We start from the raw sequence: 10316 nt of genomic DNA, 5'->3' as shown, positions 1-10316 counted from the left end.
TTGCATTTTGTCCATTTTCCCGCGCGTGTTCTATAAAACTTCGAGTACAATATTTCGTGACGAAAGGTTACTCGGACAAAATCAACTTTGGTAAACAAAAGATCGGGCAAAAGATCTAATGAGTTCTAGAAAATAATGTAGAATTTGCATTTTGTCCATTTTCCCGCGCGTGTTCTATAAAACTTCGAGTACAATATTTCGTGACGAAAGGTTACTCGGACAAAATCAACTTTGGTAAACAAAAGATCGGGCAAAAGATCTAATGAGTTCTAGAAAATAATGTAGAATTTGCATTTTGTCCATTTTCCCGCGCGTGTTCTATAAAACTTCGAGTACAATATTTCGTGACGAAAGGTTACTCGGACAAAATCAACTTTGGTAAACAAAAGATCGGGCAAAAGATCTAATGAGTTCTAGAAAATAATGTAGAATTTGCGTCTTGTCGATTTTCCCGCGCGTGTTCCATAAAACTTCGAGTACAATATTTCGTGACGAAAGGTTACTCGGACAAAATCAACTTTGGTAAACAAAAGATCGGGCAAAAGATCTAATGAGTTCTAGAAAATAATGTAGAATTTGCGTCTTGTCGATTTTCCCGCGCGTGTGCTGTAAAACCTCGAGTACAATATTTCGAGATTCTAATCAAGAATTTACAATAAATTTCTATGTCGGCAACCTAGCTATTGATATAGTGAGTTATGGTATTAAACTTTCAGACATTCCTAGTGTAATATGGATTACAATGAATAAACTGTCGGCAATCTACTAATCTCTAGCGTTATATATGTTGTTATAAAAGCGGTCTTTCCCGTTTTCTTTTATCCCATCAGATTTCCAAAGCAATATGCTTGAGATTTCGTAGATTTTAAAAGGCTTACTACTTAGCAAAGTTTTCAGATATTCCAATTATTGTTCAGGCTTTTTCACCACAGTCCACGAGGCTTTTCCAAATACCTTTTAGACCGTTGACTCGTTCTAGAGCCGGGGATCCATCCCTTCAAAAATATTTTTTTCCTTTCCAATGACTCAGCCGATTCTTTTAGAACTTTTACACTTAGGTTTGGTGGTTTTGTGTCGAGGCTTCGGTTGTATATATCCTGTAGAACATTAAGAGCTTCTTCAAAATCTTCCTCCTTCAACTGTAGAGTGGATTTGAGGTCTTCCCAATAAAATAAAATCCCTATCGTCTCTTTCAAACCGAAAGCTACCAATCACTAGTTCGCGCCAGTGACAGCAGTAACAAACAATTTCCAAGAATTTCACAAAAGGTGACATCGATCTCAATGACAATGACAGTGACAATTTTATTTTGCACCCTTAATTACATATGATATACTTATAATACAAAAAGTTATAACCTTAAATTAGATACCAGCAAACTGGCACAATATACAAAACAAAACATTACATATATACATATGCATATACATGCATAACCAGCCAACTGCAACGCAGCCGGCTGTATAAAATACAAGTATAAACATATCTAATATACTTATAAAATATACAAGCAAAAAATAGATGAATCTATAAATAGATAATACTATACAATAGGATGAAAAAAGAAATTATGATGGATTTAATTAGTTTGATTATATGAAGATGTTTTGTATGAGTAGATGATTGCTTCTTTTTAATGTTTTTTAAACTGTGAAATGCTGGATGCCATTTTAATTTTTCCATCAACAGAATTCCACGCTCTAGCACCAGCAAATCTTATATTGATTGATGACAATCTTGTTGACCAGCAGGGGGGAATTTTGCGAACGCTGGCCAAAAAACTCGCGGGCTTCCACATAAAAGCGCCAATTTGTTTACTTTTCGAAGGATTTGTAGTGAAAAAAGATTTTATTCAGATATTTTCCGAAAAAAACTTGCAGGAAATGGAGGATATTGGCCCAAATCAAATCTGAGGCTTTAGTTCTACCCTATAAAAATTGCAAAAGGACTTTTTTCTCGCTGTAAGATTTTTTTAAAACTTAGATCAAATCACTGGTGGCTTTGATGGAACCCTTAGCAGCACATGGTCTTGGCTCAAATGAAAAAAAGAAATCAAAACATTTTTGAAGGATTTCTTGAATTACATACTGATCAGGTACATCTAGCCTACCAAATGTCTTATGAATCACGACGATGTTTGGATGTCCCAACGCCCGAACCTTATATTAAACCTTCACTACTTGCGCCGTCCCTGCTAACCAATAATGATTTTGAAAATAACGAACAAATAGACTTTCTACAGGTCGGCAACCTATTGTTTTTTCAAGAAAAAGAATGTGAAAAATTCAACTTCCCTCGTAGGCACCTCGATAATATACTTGTCCAAAATCTAAGCGCTTGTTCGAGATTGGATAAAATCACTACGTTAAATCGTCCTGATGCCTTTATTCGATGAATTCCAATTACAAGCTACTTGATTAGACTCCGTTCTGAGATACTACACTCCTTTTGAAAGATTTGAATGTAATGAAAGCTAAACTCCGTATAACTTGAAATCATTTGATTTTTCTTGCGAACGACCTTGTACTATTACAGTAGAACTCTCACTTCTCTCACAGGACTTCTCTCTCTCTCTCTCTCTCTCTCTCTCTCTCTCTCTCTCTCTCGAGCCTTATCACGTGACTCTAAATTTACATATCTGTTTTTACAACAGCGCTACTGAATATGGTCACTTTGGCTTTGGAGTGATCGAATATCGAGCCGCAAGAAACAATGCACTAAACTCCTGCTGCCCATAAATTTACTCTAAAGCGCGACCAAAGAAGGACGTTTCATGATTTGACACTTCTACGGCGAGTGTAATCTTATATCACTACTTGTGGTCTGCACCCCCGGGGGGGGGGGGGGGGGTACTCCCCTATATTTGCTATACGGGTATGCGCCGCCCTATAGGGTATGGTTTTTCGGTTTTTAGATCTGGGGTAGGGTAACATTCTTGGACATTTTGTCTGGGATAGGGTATCATTTTTGTCTGGGATAGGGTTACGATTCGGTCGTTTTTGTCTGGCGAATAGGCTACGCTTTCTGCCGGCACAAAAACAATAAATATGTTAGTAAATATTGATTGTAATCGATTGAATAACCGTTTTTGGGATATACATGTTGGGGTTTAGTCTGGGATAGGGTATACCATTCTTAGTTTTAGTCTGGGGTAGGGTATGTAAAATCAAAATCTTAGGTCTGAGATAGGGTTAGGGTTTTGAGGTCCTGGCGGCACACCCCTACCTAAGTTGGGGTGGTAGTACAACCCTGGATTCAGTTCCTTGGATTAAAAGGCTGCTACAAAACGCGACCTTCCTACATCGGATTCTCTGATTACTTTATCAGTCTGATAAAGATTAATTCATATTAGTATTTTAGATAGCTAGTATTATCTATAATATAATTACTTCTCACACCAATGACGGCGTGTCTGTCACTGACGGGTGAAGAACAGACTACAGAGAACAGAGTCTATTCCTGCGAAGGAAAAACAAGCCAAAAAGAAAAAGAGAAACAATAAACAAGGAGGAAGTGGCTCAGGGAATGACAGTCTTGAGCGCCAGTAATCCGACTGGGAAATTAGACTCCCCTTCAAAACTGTCATCCTAGATCGGGAGGGCAAACACTTTTTAGACCCAATATCGAAATACAGCAATTTTTATCGCAGCTATATACAAAAATGGAAATACTCCAAAGAGAGCCTTGTGCTCCTGGAAAATAAAAGAAAAACCCCTGCATAACTTGCATGAGGGACCGCGAAAGCTTAACGGTGCGCAAAGCAAACAAAATGCCTTGAACAACTTAGGGTGCATGAATTACCACCGCACAAATATTATTAGCATACTTACAAACGAAAAACATGTAAAAGGCTTCACAACCGCAAAGAACATATCGAAAGAATATTCACACTTAGACCACACTACGCCACTCAAGGGTTTTGAAACACAACCACAGAGGCGAAAGGCAAAACTTATTTCCACAAACGCCACTTGAGGGTTTTGAAACACAACCACACGAGGCAAAAGGCAAAACTTATTTCCACAAACGCCACTACTACGTTTTAAAACACAACCACACGAAGGGAAAGGCCATAAACTACTTTTCTTCTTGACCATAGTTTAATATGAAAACAAAAAAATAAAAAATAAAAGGGAAAATATATTTGCCTTAAGAAGCGCTGGAGAGTCTGCCCCTTCGGTCAGTGAAATCTTCCTGGGATATCTTGAACTGGTTCTTCATTTTGTTTGCCTCGGACAGCTCCAAGCGCTTCGACGACCCTGTCCTGCGTAGCCTGCTGTGCAGACGTTTTTAGTGTCGGCTCGTTCCTTTCCCTCCCCACAAACCTCTGCTCAAACTAGCCACACAATCCTTTCCCTATGTTTAATCGGAACAATCAGCAACGCCAACAAATAATGTAAACAACTGCCCACATTCAAATTCCTGTGAAAGCGTAGCGTCCAAAGTTCGTAAATCCTCGTATAAAGTATTAATGATTTCCAAATCTATATGAATAGGACTCATTAGAAAGTTGTAGGAGCTGAATCTAACCGCTTTTTATGTTCATGTGAGGGAGTCGTAAATGAAACGATAATGATATATGACAAATCTACCGTCGACATCAAAGAACTTATCGAAAAAGCACTGGAGATCGATCTCAGTCTTTATGATTCAAACAGTAAACCATCGATTTTCCAGCTCCTTTCAAAAGATTTACGAAAACGTCTCGTTTTTCAGAGACGAAGAACCTTAAGGCTTCTTTCTGCTACGAATTAAGATCGCTTATCTAAATTTCGCAGACATTTCTAAAGGCTTCGTCGATATCGAAAGTAAGCCAAGGTAAAGGTCAACTTCCAGCATTTCGAGAGGCGCGCTCTGGTTGGTCAATCTAAGGGAAAGGAATGTGTGGCTAGTTTGAGCAGACGTTTGTGGGGAGGGAAAGGAACGAGCCGACACTAAAAACGTCTGCACAGCAGGCTATGTCCTGCGGTACTTCCAGAGTATTAGACATTGTTCAAAGCCTCAGTAAAGCTCGAAGTCTTGGTAAAGCCTGAGCTAGAAGGAACACGTCCGAGCAGTAGCAGTCTTGAAGTGGAATGATTGATATGCTAATCAATTCTCATACATTTATACCAGTGAGACCACTGACAATAGTAGAAACGGCTTCTACTTTCCGCAACAGCTTTTATAAAAATTTAGGGGTGACATGCTCGTGCAACTTGTCTCTGTCGCACGAGAAATTGTACCGTGTGACAGGGGTTTAAGTCAGTACCGTATGATTCCCACTAATACGCTAACTATTCTTATGGGAAGTCATTTCAATATTACGGCATACCATAGACCTTGAAAGTGCTGTAAGTCAGTACTGTGCGTTTCCCATACACACCATAGGGTGTTACTAAAACGAGTAACGGAGTAACGAGTAAAGAGTCAACAGAGTAACCAGAAAACGAGTAACATCAAATGTGTTATACATTGAAACATCGTAATCAAATAATAATGTATAATAATTAAACATGATTTGTATTCTCTGTTGTGTTTTATGTACATGCTGTAAGTCAGTATGTTTCCCACTCATATATATCCTTAAAGAATTCCTCAGGGCTCACCTGGTCACCAAACTTACGCATTGCCTCCCTGTACACGTCTGCAGGCTTTATTCCCTGGGAGTAGACCTTGTTTGGAACGCCGTTGACATTTATCCCCACGTTAGTAATGTTGGGGTTGTGAAAGGCCTCGGAGTCGCGCTTACCGGCCTCGTAGGGTTTGGCAAACACCAACATCAACCCCGTGAGACTTCTTCGGGGGAGGTTAATGCTTTGGTTGATAACCTCATCCGTCTTATCCAAGAAGCTAAATGTCTTGTACATCACTACGTGGTCGTAAAGGAATGCCTTTCCGGCGCTATATTCCATACCGGCGCTACGGGCCAACTCTTCGCTGTATACCGTTTCGTACTGCAGCTCTAAGTTAGTGATAGAATAGGGATCCACGGCTCCACTGATTGCGGTGTCCATTCCTCCTATGACATTCGTAGTGTCCGCCAAGGTTACTTCAAACTGTAACTCGGATAACTGTCTGGGGTAATACGCACCGTGGTTCGTAATTACTTCGAAATCCAAAGGGATAACGTACTTGCTACCATAGGCGGTCTTTACCCTCGTCGCGTCTGCTACTGCGATTGCTCCGCTGGAGTCCGTAGGCGCCGGGTTGGTATCGCTTCGAAGCTTACGAAGGATAACGCTTCCAATTCCTTGCTCTATCTTTTGCGCACGGTCGAAGGCTGTTAGCCACAGATCCTTATACGTGGTGTACAGATCGTACCTATTTAAATCCAAGAGGGATTCCCCTGCGAACTTGATTCTCCTCTTAGAGACGATGTTCCTGCCCACGTTATTAACGGTGTAACGCTTGTCCTTTGTGCTTGGCTGCACCGCTAAGTCGAACCTTAAAGCCAAGGTGCCGGGTACTAAGACTAGGTTATCCGTTAGACGGGGCACACCTACGTACAAGGTTTCTCCTGGTTTTGCGCTGCTGGGGGTAAAGGTGACCCGGTGAAAGATGCGTTCTGCCTTTAGTCCGCCAACCTGCTTAGGTAATACGTTGGGGTTTAACTTTGAGCTTATCATATATAATGGAAGAAGAAGGAACGGATTTCGACCCCACCACTGAGGAAGGTAAGGAAGACATTAACGACGGCGACGAAGAACCGCTGCTTCCCACCCAACAACCTGACGATTCCCTAAGAAATAGAATCACAAAGGCCCTAAGACATCCCAAAGCACGCGAGTACGTATTTACGCGCGAGCACATAGAGCTAGAGGACTTAGGCACCGTAAACTCGGCCATGCAGCGGCTAAAAGATACGTATTCCAACTTTAACTCAGACGAAGTAAGGCTTACCGAGCGCGGCGGTAGAGTCTTCATAAGCGTCCAAGACCTGAGATTTCCCGACAAAAACCGCTGGACGAAACCGCAACCCCTTTTTGATGAAGATGGTGAAGTTAGGGGTGACGTGGCGAGATTAAGAGGTTTTCAACTAGCTACCCGAAGTGACCTAGAAAGATTGGAAACCCTGAATGAGAGGGTTGCGTTAGAAAAACGCGTCGAGGAGCTGCAAGTAACACTGGAGGAAAGGGAAGCAGATTACATGAGACAGAACCAACTGCTTCTCGATGCTCAAAAAAGAGAAGTCAACGACAAGAATCAGCGAATGATAGAAATGAGAGAACAAAAAGACAATGCCCTACGCGATAGGGACCAAGCCCAAAAGGCCTTCGATCTTGCCCTGCAAGACCTGGATATGAGCAAGGAGGAAGCCAAAAACTTGCATATCACCATAGCCGGCTCTTTGGAGGAACGGCGGCAGTTGGTTGCCGAAATTAACACCAAAGAAGAGCAAATCCGGCAAAGAGATCAGGCCATTGAAGACCTGGAGGGGCAAATAGAGCGGCAACAGAAGGTAATTAATGACCAAACTCGTCCCGAAGAGGAAAGGGAAGCAGCTCAAAAGGAAGTAGAAACCCTTCAGGAAAGGATTGCGGAATTACAGGCGCAAAAGGAAAACCTGGAAAAGGAGTTGGGTCTTACCACCAAGAAAAAGGTAAAAAGAGCACTTTTGAAGTATGGTATTCCCCTTGCATTCGCGGTCGCTATTAGCACCGTAGTAGGGGTTATCCTATCCGCGCTTAAGGCTACGGGCGCGGGCGTAAAGAAATTAGGCAATGGGCTGACGGACTTGGGAAAAAAGATGGCAGCCGGCTTGCCTGGGCTGCTTGGTAGCGTTCTTGGCCTGGCACTTAGGGCCGGCGGAGAACTGTTGAAGTTCGTGGGGAATAACATTTGGATCTTGGTAGTAGCTATCGGGGTGGTCCTCTTAAAGAAGATCAGATGATTCCTTGTCCTTGTGTATTACTCGAGGCTTATCGTCGTCAGGCGCCCGAGGCATCCTTGACTGGGGATAAGTAAAGATAGTATTCGCGCCGCCTTGATAATACGGAACTAGCGGCAGCACACTCATGGTGCTAATGGGTTTATGATTCCAAGTTGCCTTACCCGCAGCATTTATTCGGACAATGCTGGGCTTGGCGCCGCCTCCGCCAGCATCGCTGGGGCGAATCTGAAGCTTCGCATATTGGCAATTGGCTATCATGTGAAAAGTTAATGGTACTAGGTCTTCAAAGCTATATAGGTTAATCTCGGATGAAAAATGAACCGGGTGCCTAATATTATTTTTCGTTCTGTAAGGCAGCAGTGGGTCTCGTCGACAATCCTAAATCCAATATTACATGAATACCGCTCTGACATGCTAATAGTGCATATGATTAATCCTAAACCCCCAACCTTCACCCACAATCCGGTGTCATGCCATTCGTCATTTACGTAATCCTTTTCCTCCAGGTAATGAAGAAACCAATCTTCCTTCGTGTGTGGATTCATATATTTTAGCAAACATAGTTTGCTTCTAAAGGCTTACCACCGTAAGAGTGCTAATGGTCGCGTGATTATAAGGCTGATCTCTTTGGTTCTCTATGCTATTTATTGTGACCTTTCCCGTATCGTCTACTCTTATTTGCAGCTTTACCTTCCCATGGCAATCAGCAACCATATGAAACGTCCAAACCGTAAGATTTTCAACGCTGCCGGGGTATGGCTCTGCGGAGAAATGCGCAGGCTCTCTGTTGTTTGTCTTCGCACGCATGGGCTGTAATACTCCATTGTCATCTAGGAACCTAAAGCCCACGTTGGCATGGCCGTCCGAGCCCATGCAAATACTGCATAAAATTAGCTTCTTTCCCGAGTAGTTCAGGTCCACGGACATCCCCGTAACGTCCACCCAAGATGCCTGGGTGTATTTTTTCTCGCCTGTGTAAGTCGTATAGACACAATCTACTCCAGCTACGTAGGGGTTGTTCATCGCCATATATAATAGCTCAGACCAATGCTTGCAGCTGTTAAGCCGGCTTTTAGTAAGTTATGGTCATATCCCTCGGGTATCGTAGGCAAAACCTTCTTTGATGGTTTCTTAACTGCGGGTAGCTTCGTTTCGTGTGACTCTTTTGGCTCCTCTACGAAGTGAGGAATGCCCTTGGTCATGTCAGAGTTTACGTCATTCACCCCAAACTTCATGTCTTTGGTAGCTCGTTGAAGTTTGTTGTTGTAGCCCACAACGGAATTGGCGTTAATAACCAAATTACTTGGCATTAACCAACAACCAGGACTCAAGGCATAATCTAGCCGCACTTTAGATTGCTGCACCGCTAATTGATACCTTTGAACTGATTTAGAGATCTCATTCTCGATAACAGCGCTTTCGAAGAGGACAAGGAATACTTGTTGTGTTTCCTGTGACGCACCACTGGCATCTACGATGGGGCTGCGAGTGCTAACCTGTGCTCCTAGAATGCAGTAAACGAAGGCTTCAATGCTGCGGTTAATCCTTGCTAGGTTTTTCAGTCCAATGCCCTTTGCGGCAAAGAAAGGCGCCCAAGGATACTTCTCTTTACTTTGAATGAAGTGAATTAGATTACCCTTTGTTCCGCTGCCTCCTAAGTCCGAGAATTCGTAAGAGCTAGGATACCCCATGCCTGGAGTTTCTATGCTAGCACCAACATACGAAGCATAGGTGTAAGTCTCTCCTAAACCATGGGCGGCACCCTCTTTGTTGCGAGTGTCGGGGTCGTGGAGATGGAACTCATTCCTTAATCGCTCCCATGCGACTTTGTCATATTTGTTATCCTTTGGGTTAAAGACAGTGTCACCAGGAAGCGGCGCTCCTAACTCAAACAATATCCTACGAATAGTAAAAGCAACATGAAATCTTAGGAAAGGAATATGGAACATGTCCGCGGCTATACCACATCCTTTAGTAGCAGCCCAGACAGCAAAGTTTAACTGCTGCGGCCAATACCGCATGTTGGGGCCTGATAACCATTCTCTGCATTCTTTCCCTGAGGTATGTTTCATGGCAGTTTCTCTAAAGATGTCTCTGACCTTTGTCTTGGAAGTCGTAGGACCCACGGGAATCTCCAAAGAGGTAACCATTTTAGCAAAGTCTTCCGCATCTTTGTTGTCGTAAAATGGGTAATCCTCTGTTGTCGGTAATAGATTCTCTGGAAAATTAGGTTGCCTTTCTTCATACGCGGGTTTTGGTTGCTTGACGGTCGCCTTTGGCTCCAAGTCCGCATTACTGTACATTCTTTCGCCGTTGAAGTAAATCCCATCTGGCCTTCTTTCAAACTTACTAGGGTCTGCATGTGGAAACATCTTCCTAAATGCTCTCCAATTCCAGTAATCCCTGTTGTCGTGATGTGGCTGCTCCTCAATATCATTCTCAA

This window comes from Actinia tenebrosa, unplaced genomic scaffold, assembly GCF_029948245.1.
Source record: "Actinia tenebrosa isolate PJP-AT-01 unplaced genomic scaffold, QUT_ActTen_1.0 PGA_scaffold10__47_contigs__length_13832649, whole genome shotgun sequence".
NCBI lineage: Eukaryota > Metazoa > Cnidaria > Anthozoa > Actiniaria > Actiniidae > Actinia > Actinia tenebrosa.
This window is presented reverse-complemented; position numbering follows the sequence as displayed.